Genomic DNA, 21,178 nt, shown 5'->3' with positions numbered 1-21,178 from the left:
ATTTAAAAGAGATGTAAATTCCTCTTAAACAACTTATATTTTTCAAAAGTTAAGATCAAAAAAGTTAATTAATTTGATTATGCTGGTTAAAATGGATATGTATATCAAAATATGGAGTAGGCTACCTTAAATATATGCAACTTTAACTTGTCAATTATAATTTTTAAAAAGCTGAAAATTAAATTAATTTAAATTAAACATCAGGCATAAAAAAATAGAAAAAAGGAAAAGAAAATGAGAGAGGAGTGAAAAGTCCCTTCCATTCCCAAGGTTTGTATGACCTAGAAATGAACTTGTCCTAAGAATCTGGTTTAAGACATATATTAAAAGTTTTAGAAGGACTTAGACTTTCAAATTTCCCAGAAAGGTAAACTTAGTGTCACAAATACTATCACCATGTTGGGATCAAATTAGAGGATTCGATGGAATTAAATATTTAAAGCAGGAGGTGAAGTCAGATTTATGTAATGCTAATTTCAGGCAGTTTTCAAAGTTAATGCTTGTCCACATTTGCATGGCCAGCTCCCCTCACCTCAGGGTCATGTGGTCAGCTCTGGCCTGCTTGCCACTGGCATCAACCACTTCTGTGGTATGCTGGCTACAATTCAACAGTGAAGCATGCATATTCTCTACTGAGCATTTAGGGAGCCTGCAGGCAGTGAAGTATGATGTAAATGGAAAAAACAGAAAAAAGTATAACCTTAAAACTCACCATCATAAGCCATCTAGGTGTCCTGCTCACTGTTCCAATGTGGGGACTCACATAGGCCACCCAAACTGCTGACATCCTTCCTTGACCCTTTCAAAGCAATTGTGAGCCTAATGATTGGGTTTTGGAACTGCACTTTACAGGAATTGGTTCCAATCCTGGGTGGTGCTGAGAAAACTCAAGTCTCACCAGAATTTGGCTGAGACCACCAGATGCGTTTCATGTGAGGGCCTTTTCCCATAATCTGACCAGAATGGTTTATAAATGTTCTGGGGATCAAAAAGCAGGTCCCAAAGGCTGAGAAAGGGCCATGCCCTGCTCAGCTAGGAGACCACACAGCCGTCCTCTCTCCTCTCTGAGTATTTATAGTTAGAAAACCGTACCACCCTTCTCCTTCGGAAGCTGAGGGTGAAAGTGGAAAAAGCCAGAAACACAAATTGCATCCTACAGCTGAGAAAGCCTCTCTCTTGGAAAAGCTAGAAAATAAATAAATAAAGGGGGAAATCCAAATGGGATTGCTCTTCAAACACACAAATGATCTTATGTTAACAGTTGGGATTAAACAGCTGTCTCATGGTTATGTGATCATAACAGATGCTGTGTGCAAACGTTTCCTGCTAGCTTTGTTTTGGTTATTGCTGTTTGTGCAGTTCAGTGGGCTGAATTCAGCTTAAGGGATACAGGTTTTTATTATCCTTCTGTGCTGCCCAGGCAACTTCATCATCTCTTTAAGAGGAAAGGGGGCGAGTGTGAGGGATAGAGGGAGAGGAAATGGAGGGTAGGCACTCCGATGTCACATTGGGAATGATGTCATATTGATGAAAAATTCCAACACACTGGTTTACGACCACTTTGCCATTAAAGCAGTCCCTAGTTCAATTCTCTGTGTGTGTGTGTGTGTGTGTGTGTGTGTGTAGGCTGTCCCTGAGTCTAGTGCAGTTTATGCAGCTGAATTTATAGAACATAGAGAAAGATTTCTTTGATGACTAACAGATTATAATATTGTAATGCTCCCTGTTTTGTCTCTCTTCCTCCCATGCCCTCCAGATGTAAAAGGTACTAGCCGATTTTGATTTTTCCTAGAATTTTTATTTCATCTTAAGAATGGGGATTACCCTATCTATGTCAGCCAAATGACATGGCGAACTGTGACTGTTTTGGGAAGTTCAAATCTGGAAGCCATTTTGGCCTGAATTATATGACTTGTTTGAATCAAAATATCCTCTTGGCTCAAATGCTTCAGAGAGATGCTGTGATTCATAACACTTTGCCTACCAACAGATTTTCTTTCTACTTATATTTTCCAAACTTTTCAAAAATATGATGTAAATGGCAGAAATAATGTTTCTGGGTTCTCAAAGCACCTGGCTGCCATGAGGAGGCGGTAAAGAGAACAACATGGGCCCTATTTAGCAGGTCTGGCGTGGGCTCTGCCTGCTCGTCCACACCCCCGGGACCTCAATTCTCATCTATAAAAGGCCGATTTTCATGCATGTAGGCATGCATTCACTGGCCAGTAGCTCATCTGCACTTTTTGAAATTTTGAATGGGGGAAGGGGCAAGCAGATTCCGTGGCTTAGCACCTTCTGTTATGAATCATACCTTTGAGTAGGATGTCCTACCATGGTGAAGTCTCTCCCCTCTGACATCTTTACTGAAGAGAAGGTTTTAATAATATACAAACATTTATGGGACCAAACTTAAATCGCCATCTTATTCTCACTCTAAAATGATATTTAGGGCTTCCCTGGTGGCGCAGTGGTTGAGAGTCTGCCTGCTGATGCAGGGGACACGGGTTCGTGCCCCGGTCTGGGAAGATCCCACATGCCGCGGAGCAGCTAGGCCCGTGAGCCATGGCTGCTGAACCTGTGCGTCCGGAGTCTGTGCTCTGCAATGGGAGAGGCCACAACAGTGAGAGGCCCACGTACTGCAAAAAAAAATAATAATAATAAAATATTTAATGGTGACTCTTCAGGGCTTACCAGCTCACAGAATGAAATTAGCCCTTCTCTGGAAAGTTGCCAAAGCAGTCACATTTCTAGAATGTTTTAAATCAATTTGAAGGCAACTTCATATACATTCAACTCTTGATCCTATAATGCTTGAACAGGTCCTGGAGGTATTTTCCTAATTTTACAGAAAAGCAAGTCAACGTTCATCCTATAAGGGGAGTAACATACCTACGTTGTCCAAGTTTATACAAGTAGTAAGTGGTGGAGCCCATACTGGTACCCACATTGGGAATCTACGGCCACATGATACAGGGACCGAGGAGAGTATTTGCCCAGGGGCCTCTGTTGTTGTCTTTGTCTTTTTTATCTGGTGGATGGTGGGAGGGTGCTGCACTATGTCAGCCTGCCTCTATTGCCTCTAAATTGTTCAGGCAAACATCAGCCCTCTTCTTCCAGACATTCTACGTGCTCTGGAAATACTGGAGAGTTTGTTTTCTATGTGCCCAGGAGGTCTGCATGTCAGCTCCCTTTATGGAATCAAGCCTGCGGCAACCTCAAAACAAAAGGTCCTTCCAAAGAAGATACACAAATGGCCAATCAGTACATGCAAAGATACTCAACATCCCTAATCACTAGGGAAAAGATAATCAAACCTACAAGAGGATACTAACTCACACCCATTAATATGGCTAACATACTTTTTAAAAATACAGAACATGACAAGAGTTGACAAGGATGTGGAGTAATTGGGTCCCTTGTGCACCCTTGATAGGGATGTAAAATGGCAGAGCCACAGTGGAAAACATTATGGCAGTTCCTCAAAAAATTAAAAATAAAATTGTCACATGATCTAGTAATTCCATTTCTAGGAATATACTCAAGAAAACTGAAAACAAGGTCTTAAAGAGATATTTGTACACCGATGTTCATGGCAGTATTATTCACAATAGCTAAAATGTGGAAGCAACACAAGTGTCTATCAATGCATGTATGAAACGATAAATAGAATGTGGTATTTACATATAATGGAATATTATTCAGCCTTAAAAAAGAAGGGGTTTCTGACATATGCTACATCATGGATGAACTTTGAGGACATTATGCTAAGTGAAATAAGCCAGTCACAGAAGACATATACTGTATGATTCCATTTATATTATGTACTTAGAGTAGTCAAACTGATGGAAACAGACAGTAGAATGGAGGTTGCCAGGAGCAGGGAAAGGAGGGAAGGGGGAGTTATTGTTTAATGGGTACAGAGTTTCAGTTTGGGAAGATGAAAATGTTCTGGAGATGGATGGTGGTGATGATTGCACAACATTATGAATGTACATAATACCATTGAACTGAATTCTGTACTTAAAATTTCATGTTATATGTAGTTTACCACAATAAAAAAATAAGAACAAAACAAAGCAAAACAAATGTTCCACTACAGTCACCTAAGACCTGAAAGTTTAAGTCTCTACAGACTGCTTCCCCTGCCATTGTGCCCCTACTCCTTCTCCACTGTAAGTCTGAACTTAACACATACTTAGCTTTTCAGCATGATGGAGTATCCAGATACTACAGTGTGTACAGACTAAATATCAGTGAGAGAAGTGCAAATCAAGCCATCAAAGAGGTTTGATTTATACCCTTTCCTTGATGATTAGAAGTATCTCTAGGATCTTCATTCTTTTCAGGCTTGAGACCAATTAAAATGTAAATCTTTCCAAGAGAGAATGTTTTAAGCATTTTCATCTTTGAATGAAATTCAGATCCTTTTATCTTCTGTCTCTTTTCCTAAAACAAAGCTTCTTTTAATTACAAAGGTAATGGAGAAAAAGGGTTAATAGGAATACACACCAAGAGCTCTTACAAACTGTCAAGATGGAGACAAACGGCCCAAAAGAAGCAGTGGTGAGAAGATAGAGGCAGAGCGAATCCAGGTGGCCCCTGAACAAAGAAAAAGATGGTTAAAGTCACTTAGCAGCAGGAAAATGAAAATAACAAAATAGCACTTTATATTCATGAAGCTGGCAACTTTTAAAAAATGCTATATCACCTATTGAGGACAGGAATATGCCGTAAAGGGTGCATTCATACACAGTTTGTAAAAATGTGAAGACTTTTTTCATTTTAGAAAAGCAATCTGTTGGAATACTTTATTTTCTATTTATTTTGTTTTATTTTATTATTTTATTTTATTTTATTTCTTTGGCTGCATTGGGTCTTTGTTGCTGTGCACAGGCTTTTTCTAGTTGCGGTGAGCAGGGGCTACTCTTTGTTGCAGTGCACAGGCTTCTCATTGTGGTGGCTTCTCTTGTTGCAGAGCAGGGCTCTAGGCATGGGGGCTTCAATAGTTGCAGCACGCGGGCTCAGTAGTTGTGGTGCATGGGCTCAGTATTTGTGGCTTGCAGGATCTAGAACACAGGCTAAGTAGTTGTGGCACACGGGCTTAGTTGCTCCACGGCATGTGGGATCTTCCCTGACCAGGGATAAAACTTGTATCCCGTGCATTGGCAGGCAGATTTTTAACCACTGCACCACCAGGGAAGTAAAAGTACATATATTCTTCCACTCTCTGGTCCCATCCTTAAAAATCTACCCCAAGAAATGAAATGAAACCCCCTCTTCCTCTTTTAGGTAGTATGTAGGATATGGATGGATAAATAGGATATATATATATATATATGGATATATAGGATATATATATCCACATATAGGACACATATATATCCATATATATATATATGAATATATAGGATATATATATCCACATATATATTCATATATATGTGTACATATATGAATGTTTGCTACATAGTGCCATAAAAGAAAAAAAATAAGCTTTGTACATTCTTGCCATGGACTATGATGCAACCACTAAAAAGAAAAAAAATTAGAGCCATGTCAGATGACTTAGATGAAATTCCATGAAGAATTGCTGAGTAGGAAAATCCTTGTGTAAGAAGTGTAGCCCATTTTGGAAAAACAAGTAATCACTCACACACACACACACACACACACACACACACATGAAACATGCACACACATACCCTCTATATCACCCACAGAGGATCCTAGGATTATATTTGTATAAGAATGTATGTTCCTGAAGACATATGGAAGGTTTATTACTAGGTAATTCACATTATTTCCCTGTGGAGAAGTAGGCTGATGTGGGTAGAGAGAGAAGAGGGGGAAATGAGTTTACAAGTTGAAAAGAAGAAAAACAAAAAAAGGAACAAAAAATGAAATGTATTTTTTGCATTGCTGTTTTCTATATGCCAGTATACATATAAATAAATTTATTTTGAAAGATAAAACCAAAATATAGTACCTTTTATAACTAAAAACATGGGAAAAAAATGAGGCTTCATGAGAGATACTGCCTGCCACTTTTGGGATTATACTTATACTTTGCCCAATTAAAAAAAAAAAGTAACTCATCATTCAATATGAGTTTTGATGATGCAAAAAATTAATTTGACAATTTCATTGTAAATGAAATAGCTATCATTTTGCTGTTCTGTGTATCCCTGGTTCTAAGAAGCAGAGGTAGTAAGGAGAGGATGGTTCATAGTTCAGCATCATGACCTAAAAATGTAAATAGTGGTGTCATCTATAATAAGTAGTAAAACAAAACTTCATCAGTTATTGTTTTGAGTAGTAATCAAACACAAGTAACCAAGTTATACACACAAAACTCATTTCCCAGTTCTAGGAAGGTGTCTTAGAAAGGAGTAACTAAAGAGAGCAATGCAGAACCATACTTGCCTCTGGTTGCAAGATATACCTCTCAACACACGATCATCCTTGAAACTGGTTTTCTAATTTGTGTTTCTAAAACTGAAGATAGGGCTGTTTAATGCTATGAAATTCCCATTCCTGATTTATTCATTTTGATTCATCTCTCTGTTGGCCAGTATATGAGTGTGAATTTATTTTCAAAAATCATAATACACAGATGATCAATTTTCAAAATATTTGAAATTGTACCTATGAAGCTTTTACATCCTAGAGGAAACTTGATTAGTGACAATAAAGATGAATCACAGTCTATTTCCCTTAGAACTTAGCAGATGCTTTTCCATTACCTTCAGCGTTTTCAGCAGAAAAGTTTGAGGTCAGACCAGTTTGTGTTATTTTTTAGGTAATTTTATTGTTTGTTTCCTTTTTTAGTACACTGTGCTTATATGATGTTTACTTTAATAATTTAATTATCTTGCCAGCCTGTTAATTTTTCCACCGAGTTTGCTTGTACTGTTATGAAACCATTTGATATGCATATCCTAGTTTTTCTAAAAAACACTGTAAAGTTTTCTTTAATGTTGTCTTTGAGCTTTGTTTCTGTTCCAGTTGTCCTGTCTTCTTACAGAACTCATAACTTCTTAGATTCCACCTCCATTTTGTTATCAATATCTACTATATTCTCACAAATATGTTTTTCTTTGAATGCTGAAATCTGTTCCTGATATCACTAGTGTTTTCTTTCTTTCAATAGGATTTCTACCCTTTTCTTCTTTCAATTCTTGCTTTAATTCTGCAATTGCATTTTTAGTTTAGTCTGTGTAACTGGTATGATACATCACACTTAAGATATTATGCAAAGGCTCAGAATTGGAAATTTCTTAATTGTGTAAGCTAGCTTAATTTCTCTCAAACAGGTCTCATTTCCACAGATGCCAAAATACATAATATTATTATTTCCAATAACTCTTTAAGATATATTGATATATACCTAAAATTATATATACAGTTTTTTATATATATATATATATATATATATATATATATATATATACACTATTCCAGCTGTAACAAATTTAGTGGGTTAAAACAACACTAATTTATTACCTTAGAGTTCAGGAGGTCTGAAGTCTAAAATGGATTGGCAGAGTTGTGTTCCTTCTGAAGACTCTAGGGGACAATCTATTTCCTTGCTTTTTTCCAACTTCTAGAAACCATCTTCTTCCCTGGGCTTGTGGCCACCCATCACTACAGCCTCTGCTTCAGCCACATATCTTTCTCTAACTCTGACCCTCCTGCCTCGCTCTTAACCCTTATGATTACATTGGATAAGTCAGAATAATCTCCCCATCTCAAGAACCTTATTCACATTTGCAAAGTTACCTTTTACCATGTAAAGTACCATGTCTATGAGTTTGTAGAATTAGGACATGGACATTTTTGGCAGGCCATTATTTAGTCTACTATAATTAAATTCATATATGATTTTCTCAGTCACTGGCAAATTTACAAATGCCCACTAGACCTTTTCTTCTAATCTCCCCTTCCAAGTTGCTTGATTTAACAGAAAGGGTGGCTGGATCTTTATCACCTCCTTTTATAATAAACGGGTAAATAATAAGTAAACTGCTTTCCTGAGTTCTATGAACCCCTCTAGCAAATCAATCAAACCAGAGGAGGGGATTATTGGAAACTTGGATTGATAACTGGTGGGTCAGAAACAGGTGACAGCCTGAACTTGCAAATGGCAACTGAAGTGGGAGAAGGGGGCAGAATTGTAGGATTGAGCCCTTCATCTGTGGGATCTGAAGCTATTGCCATGTAGATAATGTAAGAGTTAAATTGTAGGGTGTGCAGCTGGTGTCACAGAGAATACTTAGTGTAGGAAAAACCCCAAACATCTGGTGTCAGGAGCAATGCAACTGTGGTAATTGTGTGAGGGCCAAGGTGCAGCACAAAGGAGAAGGTGAATGAATTCTTCCTACACCAGGTCTTCTTGTGTTTTACTGTTCAAGTCAAACTGTTCCTCGGATTTTTTTTTTTCAGGTCCTGGCAACAGATCACATGCCATTTATCACTTTGGCTATAATATTTTCTTGGTTCTCCAAGTTATTGTTGCTGTTGTTTCCTTTTCCAATTCATACTTAACCAAAGCATCCTCCATCCAGGACTAGTTCTAAGTGATGCACCCTAAACCCCACTCACTGCCCACTTCGCGCTGACTAGAAATCTCTTCCAAGAGCTTCAGCTGGAGTCATTTCCATGCCAAAGTCCCCACCCCAATTCCCATACCAGTTACTCTACTAGGCAAAAATTGGATCTTATCGAAATCTTACTGCCTGGCATGTGGTATATTAAACGGATATAAAAACTACACTTCGTAGAAGTAACCACTTCTCTGAAGGACCCATCTTATAGGCAACACACGCCCTGCAGTGACATTCACTCTGGCCATTCCCCACTTTACTGCCATTAACAGCTCTCCCATCACAGGAAGTCACCAAGTGTGGCTCCTTATCTTTTTTCTGGGAGATAAATAATTCCTATCAACCTTACAAAGTTAAGTGTTAATCGGGAGGAAATAAAAGAGAGAAACTGAATTCTGAGAGCCTTCAGAAAGCTGTATCATATTGCTAAAGAGCCTAAATGGTGATTGTTAGGGGAGCAGAAGGTATGGGGAAATGAGAAGGAGAAAGGGAGTGCAAAGAAAGGACTTTTTTTTTTTTTTTGCGGTACACGGGCCTTTCACTATTGTGGCCTCTCCCGTTGCGGAGCACAGGGTCCGGATGCACAGGCTCAGCGGCCATGGCTCACGGGCCCAGCCGCTCTGCGGTATGTGGGATCTTCCTAGACCGGGGCACGAACCCGTGTCCCCTGCATCGGCAGGTGGACTCTCAACCACTGTGCCACCAGGGAAGCCACACGGGAAGCCCCCAGGACCTTTTGATATATGTCCTCATGGCGTAGCATGTGTGATGAGTTTTCCTTTTTTGGACAACCTTCCAGTTAGTGGGAATTATTCTCAATTTTGTTAACAGTCATCTGTCAATGGTTGTGTTAATTTTTATCTTTTTCTGTGTCTTCATAGGGGTGAGGGCTACTATTCGGATGACATTTTAAACAAAAGTTCTCACACTTTCTTTCTCTTGTAGGAGGAGACAAGAAAGGACTGAGGAGGAAGGGGAGATGGAAGATCAAGAGGAAGAAACATGGACCTTGAAGATGATGGAGGAGTAAGACATGGAGATCACCTTCCTCCCCCAAAACACATCAGAAATACATCTACATGTGGGACAACTCCTACAGAACACCTACTGAATGCTGGCAGAAGATCTCAGACTTCCCAAATGGCAAGAAACTCCCCACGTACCTGGGTAGGGCAAAAGAAAAAACAAAGGCAAAAGAATAGAGACAGGACCTGTACCTCTGGGAGGGAGCCGTGAAGGAGGAAGTTTCCACACACTAGAAGCCCCTTCACTGGCGGAGATGGATGGTGGCGGGGGGGAAGCTTTGGAACCACGGAGGAGAGCTCAGCAACAGGGGTGCAGAGGGCAAAGCAGAGAGATTCCTGCACAGAGAATCAGTGCTGACCAGCACTCACCAGCCTGAGAGGCTTGTCTGCTCACCCGCCGGGAAGGGTGGGAGCTGGGAGCTGAGGCTCGTGCTTCAGAGGTCAGATCCCAGGGAGAGGACTGGGGTTGGATGCATGAATACAGCCTGAAGGGGGCTAGTGGACCACAGTTAGCAGGGAAGGAGTCCGGGAAAAAGTCTGGAACTGCCTAAGAGGCAAGAGACCATTGTTCTGGAGTGTGGGAGGAGAGGGGATTCAGATCACCGCCTAAACGAGCTTCAGAGATGGGCGTGAGCCGCGGCTAGCATTTAGGACACCAGAGACAGGTATGAAACGCTGAGGCTGCTGCTGCAGCCACCAAGAAGCCTGTGTGCAAGCACAATTCACTATCCATACCTCACCTCCCAGAAGCCTATGCAGCCTGCCACTGCCAGGGTCCTGTGATCCAGGGACAGCTTCCCCAGGAGAACACACAGCATGCCTCAGGCTGGTGCAATGTCACGCCAGCCTCTGCCACTGCAGGCTTGCCCCACATTCCGTACTCCTCCATCCCTCCAGCCTGAGTGAGGCAGAGGCCCCTAATAAGCTTCTACTTTAACCCTGTCCTGTCTGGGTGGGAACAGACGCCCTCAGGTGTCCTACATGCAGAGACGGGGCCAAATACAAAGCTGAACTCCAGGAGCTGTGCACACAAAGAAGAGAAAGGGAAATTTCTCCTAGCAGCCTCAGAAGCAGCATATTAAATTTCCACAATCAACTTGATGTACCCTGCATCTGTGGAATACATGAATAGACAATGAATCATCCCAAAATTGAGGTGGTGAACTTTGGGAGCAACTGTAGACTTGGGTTTGCTTTCTGCATCTAATTTGTTTCTGTTTTTATGTTTATCTTAGTTTAGTATTTAGGGTTTATTATCACTGGTAGATTTGTTTATTGATTTGGTTGCCCTCTTACTCCTTTTTTTAAATATATATATATATATATATTTTTTCCTTTTTCTCTTTTTTTTTTTTAACATCTTTATTGGAGTATAATTGCTTTACAATGGTATGTTAGCTTCAGCTTCACAACAAAATGAATCAGTTATATACATACATATATTCCCATATCTCTTCCCGCTTGCGTCTCCCTCCCTCCCACCCTCCCTATCCCACCCCTCCAGGCGGTCACAAAGCACCGAGCTGATCTCCCTGTGCTATGCGGCTGCTTCCCACTAGCTATTTACCTTACGTTTGGTAGTGTATATATGTCCATGCCTCTTTATCGCTTTGTCACCGTTTACCCTTCCCCCTCCCCATAACCTCAAGTCCATTCTCTAGTAAGTCTGTGTCTTTATTCCTGTTTCACCCCTAGGTTTTTCATGACATTTTTTTTTAAATTCCATATATATGTGTTAGCATACGGTATTTGTCTCTCTCTTTCTGACTTACTTCACTCTGTATGACAGACTCTAGGTCTATCCACCTCATTACAAATAGCTCAATTTCGTCTCTTTTTATGGCTGAGTAATATTCCATTGTATATATGTGCCACATCTTCTTTATCCATTCATCCGATGATGGACACTTAGGTTGTTTCCATCTCCGGGCTATTGTAAATAGAGCTGCAATGAACATTTTGGTACATGACTCTTTTTGAATTATGGTTTTCTCAGGGTATATGCCCAGTAGTGGGATTGCTGGGTCATATGGTAGTTCTATTTGTAGCTTTTTAAGGAATCTCCATACTGTTCTCCACAGTGGCTGTATCAATTTACATTCCCACCAACAGTGTAAGAGGGTTCCCTTTTCTCCACACCCTCTCCAGCATTTATTGTTTCTAGATTTTTTGATGATGGCCATTCTGACTGGTGTGAGATGATATCTCATTGTAGTTTTGATTTGCATTTCTCTCATGATTAGTGATGTTGAGCATTCTTTCATGTGTTTGTTGGCACTCTGTATATCTTCTTTGGAGAAATGTCTATTTAGGTCTTCTGCCCATTTTTGGATTGGGTTGTTTGTTTTTTTGTTATTAAGCTGCATGAGCTGCTTATAAATTTTGGAGATCAATCCTTTGTCAGTTGCTTCATTTGCAAATATTTTTTCCCATTCTGAGGGTTGTCTTTTGGTCTTCTTTATGGTTTCCTTTGCTGCGCAAAAGCTTTTAAGTTTCATTAGGTCCCATTTGTTTACTCTTGTTTTTATTTTCATTTCTCTAGGAGGTGGGTCAAAAAGGACCTTGCTGTGATTTATGTCATAGAGTGTTCTGCCTATGTTTTCCTCTAAGAGTTTGATAGTTTCTGGCCTTACATTTAGGTCTTTAATCCATTTTGAGCTTATTTTTGTGTATGGTGTTAGGGAGTGATCTAATTTCATACCTTTACATGTAGCTGTCCAGTTTTCCCAGCACCACTTATTGAATAGGCTGTCCTTTCTCCACTGTACATTTCTGCCTCCTTTGTCAAAGATAAGGTGACCATATGTGCGTGGGTTTATCTCTGGGCTTTCTATCCTGTTCCATTGATCTATCTTTCTGTTTTTGTGCCAGTACCATACCGTCTTGATAACTGTAGCTTTGTAGTATAGTCTGAAGTCTGGGAGCCTGATTCCTCCAGTTCCTTCTTTCGTTCTCAAAATTGCTTTGGCTATTCGGGGTCTTTTGTGTTTCCATACAAATTGCAAAATTTTTTGTTCTAGTTCTGTGAAAAATGCCAGTGGTAGTTTGATAGGGATTGCATTGAATCTATAGATTGCTTTCGGTAGTAGAGTCATTTTCACAATGTTGATTCTTCCAATCCAAGAACATGGTATATCTCTCCATCTATTTGTATCGTCTTTAATTTCTTTCATCAGTGTCTTATAATTTTCTGCATACAGATCTTTTGTCTCCTTAGGTAGGTTTATTCCTAGATATTTTATTCTTTTTGTTGCAATGGTAAATGGGAGTGTTTTCTTGATTTCACTTTCAGATTTTTCATCATTAGTATATAGGAATGCCAGAGATTTCTGTGCATTAATTTTGTATCCTGCCACTTTACCAAATTCATTGATTAGCTCTAGTAGTTTTCTGGTAGCATCTTTAGGGTTCTCTATGTATAGGATCATGTCATCTGCAAACAGTGACAGCTTTACTTCTTCTTTTCCGATTTGGATTCCTTTTATTTCCTTTTCTTCTCTGATTGCTGTGGCTAAAACTTCCAAAACTATGTTGAATAAGAGTGGTGAGAGTGGGCAACCTTGTCTTGTTCCTGATCTTAGTGGAAATGCTTTCAGTTTTTCACCATTGAGGATGATGTTTGCTGTGGGCTTGTCATATATGGCCTTTATTATGTTGAGGAAAGTTCCCTCTATGCCTACTTTCTGCAGGGTTTTTATCATAAATGGGTGTTGAATTTTGTCAAAAGCTTTCTCTGCATCTATTGAGATGATCATATGGTTTTTCTCCTTCAGTTTGTTAATATGGTTTATCACATTGATAGATTTGCGTATATTGAAGAATCCTTGCATTCCTGGAATAAACCCCACTTGATCATGGTGTATGATCCTTTTAATGTGCTGTTGGATTCTGTTTGCTAGTATTTTGTTGAGGATTTTTGCATCTATGTTCATCAGTGATATTGGCCTGTAGTTTTCTTTCTTTGTGACATCCTTGTCTGGTTTTGGTATCAAGGTGATGGTGGCCTCGTAGAAGGAGTTTGGGAGTGTTTCTCCCTCTGCTATATTTTGGAAGAGTTTGAGAAGGATAGGTGTTAGCTCTTCTCTAAATGTTTGATAGAATTCGCCTGTGAAGCCATCTGGTCCTGGGCTTTTCTTTGTTGGAAGATTTTTAATCACAGTTTCAATTTCAGTGCTTGTGATTGGTCTGTTCATATTTTCTATTTCTTCCTGATTCAGTCTTGGCAGGTTGTGCATTTCCAAGAATTTGTCCATTTCTTCCAGATTGTCCATTTTATTGGCATAGAGTTGCTTGTAGTAATCTCTCATGATCTCTTTTATTTCTGTAGTGTCAGTTGTTACCTCTCCTTTTTCATTTCTAATTCTATTGATTTGAGTCTTCTCCCTTTTTTTCTTGATGAGTCTGGCTAGTGGTTTATCTATTTTGTTTATCTTCTCAAAGAACCAGCTTTTAGTTTTATTGATCTTTGCTATTGTTTCCTTCATTTCTTTTTCATTTATTTCTGATCTGATTTTTATGATTTCTTTCCTTCTGCTAGCTTTGGGGTTTTTTTGTTCTTCTTTCTCTAATTGCTTGAGGTGCAAGGTTAGGTTGTTTATTCGAGATGTTTCCTGCTTCTTAAGGTGGGCTTGTATTGCTATAAACTTCCCCCTTAGAACTGCTTTTGCTGCATCCCACAGGTTTTGGGTCGTTGTGTCTCCATTGTCGTTTGTTTCTAGGTATTTTTTGATTTCCTCTTTGATTTCTTCAGTGGTCACTTCATTATTAAGTAGTGTATTGTTTAGCCTCCATGTGTTTGTATTTTTTACAGATCTTTTCCTGTAATTGATATCTAGTCTCATGGCGTTGTGGTCAGAAAAGATACTTGATACAATTTCAATTTTCTTAAATTTACCAAGGCTTGATTTGTGACCCAAGATATGATCTATCCTGGAGAATGTTCCATGAGCACTTGAGAAAAATGTGTATTCTGTTGTTTTTGGATGGAATGTCCTATAAATATCAATTAACTCCATTTCGTTTAATGTATCATTTAAAGCTTGTGTTTCCTTATTTATTTTCATTTTGGATTATCTGTCCATTGGTGAAAGTGGGGTGTTAAAGTCCCCTACTATGAATGTGTTACTGTCGATTTCCCCTTTTATGGTTGTCAGTATTTGCCTTATGTATTGAGGTGCACCTAAGTTGGGTGCATAAATATTTACAATTGTTATATCTTCCTCTTGGATCGATCCCTTGATCATTATGTAGTGTCCTTCTTTGTCTCTTCTAATAGTCTTTGTTTTAAAGTCTATTTTGTCTGATATGAGAATTGCTACTCCAGCTTTCTTTTGGTTTCCATTTGCATGAAATACCTTTTTCCATCCCCTTACTTTCAGTCTGTATGTGTCTCTAGGTCTGAAGTGGGTCTCTTGTAGACAGCAAATATATGGGTCTTGTTTTTGTATCCATTCAGCCAATCTGTGTCTTTTGGTGGGAGCATTTAGTCCATTTACATTTAAGGTAATTATCGATATGTGTGTTCCTATTCCCATTTTCTTAATTGTTTTGGGTTCATTATTGTAGGTCCTTTCCTTCTTTTGTGTTTCTTGCCTAGAGAAGTTCCTTTAGCAGTTGTTGTAGAGCTGGTTTGGTGGTGCTGAACTCTCTCAGCTTTTGCTTGTCTGTAAAGGTTTTAATTTCTCCATCAAATCTGAATGAGATCCTTGCTGGGTAAAGTAATCTTGGTTGCAGGTTTTTCTCCTTCAACACTTTCAATATGTCCTGCCACTCCCTTCTGGCTTGCAGAGTTTCTGCTGAAAGATCAGCTGTTAACCTTATGGGGATTCCCTTGTGTGTTATTTGTTGTTTTTCCCTTGCTGCTTTTAATATGTTTTCTTTGTATTTAATGTTTGACAGTTTGATTAATATGTGTCTTGGCGTATTTCTCCTTGGATTTATCCTGTATGGGACTCTCTGTGCTTCCTGGACTTGATTAACTATTTCTTTTCCCATATTAGGGAAGTTTTCAACTATAATCTCTTCAAATATTTTCTCAGTCCCTTTCTTTTTCTCTTCTTCTTCTGGAACCCCTATAATTCGAATGTTGGTGCGTTTAATGTTGTCCCAGAGGTCTCTGAGACTGTCCTCAGTTCTTTTCATTCTTTTTTCTTTTTTCTGCTCTGCAGTAGTTATTTCCACTATTTTATCTTCCAGGTCACTTATCCGTTCTTCTGCCTCAGTTATTCTGCTATTGATCCCATGTAGAGTATTTTTAATTTCATTTATTGTGTTGTTCATCGTTGCTTGTTTCATCTTTAGTTCTTCTAGGTCCTTGTTAACTGATTCTTGCAATTTGTCCATTCTATTGTCCATTCTATCTCCAAGATTTCGGATCAACCTTACTATCATTATTCTGAATTCTTTTTCATGTAGACTGCCTATTTCCTCTTCATTTGTTAGGTCTGGTGGGTTTTTATCTTGCTCCTTCATCTGCTGTGTGTTTTTCTGTCTTTTCATTTTGCTTATCTTACTGTGTTTGGGGTCTCCTTTTTTGCAGGCTGAAGGTTTGTAGTTCCTGTTGTTTTTTGTGTCTGTCCCCAGTGGCTAAGGTTGGTTCAGTGGGTTGTGTAGGCTTCCTGGTGGAGGGTACTAGTGCCTGTGTTCTGGTGGAGGGTACTAGTGCCTGTGTTCTGGTGGATGAGGCTGGATCTTGTCTTTCTGGTGGGCAGGTCCACGTCTGGTGGTGTGTTTTGGGGTGTCTGTAGACTTACTATGATTTTGGGCAGCCTCTCTGCTAATGGGTGGGGTTGTGTTCCTGTCTTGCTAGTTGTTTGGCATAGGATGTCTAGCACTGTAGCTTGCTGGTCGTTGAGTGAAGCTGGGTGCTGGCGTTGAGATGGAGATCTCTCGGAGATTTTTGCTGTTTGATATTATGTGCAGCTGGGAGGCCTCTTGTGGACCAGTGTCCTGAAGTTGGCTCTCCCACCTCAGAGGCACAGCACTGACTCCTGGCTGCAGCACCAAGAGCCTTTCATCCACAGGGCTCCTTAATTTGGGATGATTCGTTGTCTATTCAGGTATTCCACAGATGCAGGGTATATCAAGTTGATTGTGGAGCTTTAATCCGATGCTTCTGAGGCTGCTGGGAGAGATTTCCCTTTCTCTTCTTTGTTCTCACAGTTCCCAGGGGCTCAGCTTTGGATTTGGCCCCGCCTGTGCGTGTAGGTCGCCGGAGGGCGTCTGTTCTTTGCTCAGACAGGACGGGGTTAAAGGAGCCGCTGATTCGGAGGCTCTGGCTCACCCAGGCCGGGGGGTAGGGAGGGTCACGGAGTGCGGGGCGGGCCTGCAGCGGCAGAGGCCGGCGTGACGCTGCAGCCTGAGGGCGCCGTGCGCTCTCCCGGGGGAGCCGTCCCTGGATCCCGGGACCCTGGCAGTGGCGGGCTGCACAGGCTCCCCGGAAGGGCGTGTGGCTAGTGACCTGTGCTCACACACAGTCCTCCTGACGGCGGCAGCAGCGGCCTCAGCGTCCCATGTCCGTCTCTGGGCTCCGCAATCTTAGCCGCGGCTCGCGCCCGTCCCTGGAGCCCTCTCAAGCAGCGCTCTTAAACCCCTCTCCTCGTGCACCAGGAAACAAAGAGGGACGTAAAAGTCTCTTGCCTCTTCGGCAGGTCCAGACCCCTCCCCGGACTCTCTCCCGGCCAGCCGCGGCGCACCAACGCCCTGCAGGCTGTGTTCACGCCGCCAACCTCAGTCCTCTCCCGGCGCTCCGACAAAAGCCGGAGCCTCAGCTCCCAGTCCCGCCCACCCCGGCGGGCGAGCAGACAAGCCTCTCGGCTGGTGAGTGCCGGTCGGCCCGATCCTCTGCGCTGGAATCTGTCCGCTTTGCCCTCCGCACCCCTGTTGCTGTGTTCTCCTCCGCGGCTCCCAAGCTCCCCCACTCCGCCTCCCGAAGTCTCCACCCGCGAAGGGGCTTCCTAGTGTGTGGACACTTTTCCTCCTTCACAGCTCTCTCCCGCTGGTGCAGGACCCGTCCCTATCCTTTTGTCTCTGTTTAGTTTTTTCTTTTGCCCTAACCAAGTACGTGGGGGGTTCCTTGCCTTTTGGGAGGTCTGAGGTCTTCTGCCAGCGTTCAGTAGGTGCTCCGTAGGAGTTGTTCCACGCATAGATGTACTTCTGGTGTATCTGTGGAGAGGAAGGTGATCTCCGCGTCTTACTCTTCCGCCATCTTCCCGGAAGTCCCAAGGGAGTTGTTTTGAGTGAGGGTTTCTGTATGTCTAAATATTTCCTGTATTGTCAAAGCTGGTAAGAACATCTTCAACATTCAAAGATCCACTATTATGCCTTAAGAAAATACTGTATTCAGGATACAAGATGCTTGTATATTGAACCCAGGCACCAACTTCCTCTTCAGTTTCCCTTTTTTGGGCTTCTGTTACTGAGAACAGATTAAATGATTCAAATCTTCTTACAGATACATGTCGTAGACAATCATCCAGGTGTTTTTGTTTCAGAACCTGCCGCAGGAGCTTCCACCGGGCAGCACCCAAGGGCGCCGAGATTGCGGGTCCCTGAGCGGCGCTGCTGCTTGTCCCCCTTTTTCTCTTTTTGTGAGTGTGTATGTGTATGCTTCTCTGAGTGACTTTGTCTGTATAGCTTTGCTTTTACCATTTTCCCTAGGGTCCTCTCTGTCCGTTTTTTGTTTTGTTTTGGTTTTTTTTTGGTTCTTTTTTTTGTTTGTTTGTTTGTTTTAGTACACTTTTTAGCACTTGTTATCATTGGCGGATTTGTGTTTTGGTTTGGTTGCTCTCTTCTTTCTTTCTATTTTTTTCTTTTTTTATTACTATTACTATTCAATATATATTTTTAATAATTATTTTTATTTTAATAACCTTTCTTTTTTTCTTTCTTTCCTTCTTTCTTTTTTTCTTCTGAGCCGTGTAGCTGACAGGGTCTTTGTGCTCCAGCTGGATGTCAGGCCTGTGCCTCTGAGGTGGGAAAGCCGAGTTCAGGACATTGGTCCACCAGAGACCTCCTGCCTCCATGTTATATCAAATGAAGAAAGCTCTCCCAGAGATCTGGATCTCAACGCTAAGAGCCAGCTTCACTCAATGACCAGCAAGCTACAGTGCTGGACACCCTATGCCAAACAACTAGCAACACAGAAACACAACCCCACCCATTAGCAGAGAGGCTGCCTAAAATCATAATAAGGTCACAGGCACACCAAAACACACCACCGGGCATGGTCCTGCCCACCAGCAAGACAAGATCCAGCCTCATCCACCAGAACACAGGTACTAGCCCCATCCACCAGGAAGCCTGCACAACCTACTGAACCAACCTTACCCACTGGGGGAAGACAAAAATAATGGGAACTACGAACCTGCAGCCTGCTAAAAGGAGATTCAAAGCACAGTAAGTTAAACACAATGAGAAGACAGGGAAGCACCAGCAGATGATGGAGCAAGGTAAAAACACACCAGACCAAAAAAAAATGAAGAGGAAATAGGCAGTCTATCTGAAAAAGAATTCAGAGTAATGATAGTAAGTGTGATCCAAAATCTTGGAAATAGAATGTAGAAAATACAAGAAACATTTAACAAAGACCTAGAAGAACTAAAGAGAAAACAAACAATGATGAACAACAGAATAAATGAAATTAAAAATTCTCTAGAAGGAATCAATAGCAGAATAATGAGGCAGAAGAACGGAGAAGTGACCTGGAAGATAAAATAGTGGAAATAACTACTGCAGAGCAGAATAAACAAAAAAGAATGAAAAGAACTGAGGACAGTCTCAGAGACCATTGGGACAACATTAAACGCACCAACATTCAAATTATAGGGGTTCCAGAAGAAGAAGAGAAAAAGAAAGGGACTGAGAAAATATTTGAAGAGATTATAGTTGAAAACTTTCCTAATATGGGAAAGGAAATGCTCAATCAAGTCCAGGAAGCATAGAGAGTCCCATACAGGATAAATCCAAGGAGAAACATGCCAAGACACATATTAATCAAACTATCAAAAATTAAATACAAGGACAAAATATTAAAAGCAGCAAGGGGAAAACAACAAATGACATACAAGGGAATCCTCATAAGTTTAAAAGCTGATCTTTCAGCAGAAACTCTACAAGCCAGAAGGGAATGGCAGGACATTTAAAGTGATGAAAGGGAAGAACCTACAACCAAGATCACTCTACCCAGCAAGTATCTCATTCAGATTTGATGGAGAAATTAAAACCTTTACAGACAAGCAAAAGCTGAGAGAATTCAGCACAATCAAACCAACTTTACAACATATGCTAAAGGAACTTCTCTAGGAAGGAAACACAAGAGAAGGAAAAGACCTACAATAACAAACCACAAACAATTAAGAAAATGGTAATAGGAACATACATATCGATAACTACCTTAAATGTAACTGGATTAAATGCTCCAACCAAAAGACAGAGACTGGCTGAATGGATACAAAAACATGACCCATATATATGCTGTCTACAAGAGACCCACTTCAGACCTAGGGACTATACAGACTGAAAGTAAGGGGATGGAAAAAGATATTCCATGAAAATGGAAATCAAAAGAAAGCTGGAGTAGCAATTCTCATATCAGACAAAACAGACTTTAAAACAAAGACTATTACAAGAGATAAAGAAGGACACTACATAATGACCAAGGGATCAATGCAAGAAGAAGATATAACAATTGTAAATATTTATGCACCCAACGTAGAAGCACCTCAATATATAAGGCAAATGCTAACAGCCATAAAAGAGAAAATCGACAGTAACACATTAACAGTAGGGGACTTTAACTCTGCACTTACACCAATGGACAGATCATCCAAAATGAAAATAGATAAGGAAACACAAGCTTTAAATAATACATTAAACAAGATGGACTTAATTTATATTTATAGGATATTCCATCCAAAAGCAATAGAATACACTTACTTCTCAAGTGCTTATGGAACATTCTCCAGGATAGATCATATCTTGGGTCACAAATCAAGCCTTGTTAAATTTCAGAAAATTGAAATTGTATCAAGTATCTTTTCCAACCACAATGCTATTAGACTAGATATCAATTACAGGAGAAAAATCTGTAAAAAATAGAAACACATGGAGGCTAAACAATACACTACTTAATAACCAAGAGATCACTGAAGAAATCAAAAATAACTATAAACAAATGACAATGAAAACACAGTTACCCAAAACCTATGGGATGCAGCAAAAGCAGTTCTAATAGAGAAGTTTATAGCAATACAATCCTACCTCAAGAAACAAGAAACCTCGCAAATAAACAACCTAACCTTACACCTAAAGCAATCAGAGAAAGAATAAAAATCCCCAAAGTTAGCAGAAAGAAAGAACTCATAAAGGTCAGATCAGAAATAAATGAAAAAGAAATGAAGGAAACAGTAACAAAGATCAATAAAATTAGAACTTGGTTCTTTGAGAAGATAAACAAAATTGATAATCCATTATCCAGACTCATCAAGAAAAAAAGGGAGAAGACTCAAATCAATAGAATTAGAAATGAAAAAGAAGTATCAACTGACACTG

This window comes from Lagenorhynchus albirostris, chromosome 1 (assembly GCF_949774975.1).
Source record: "Lagenorhynchus albirostris chromosome 1, mLagAlb1.1, whole genome shotgun sequence".
NCBI lineage: Eukaryota > Metazoa > Chordata > Mammalia > Artiodactyla > Delphinidae > Lagenorhynchus > Lagenorhynchus albirostris.
Note: the sequence above shows the minus strand (reverse complement) of the source record.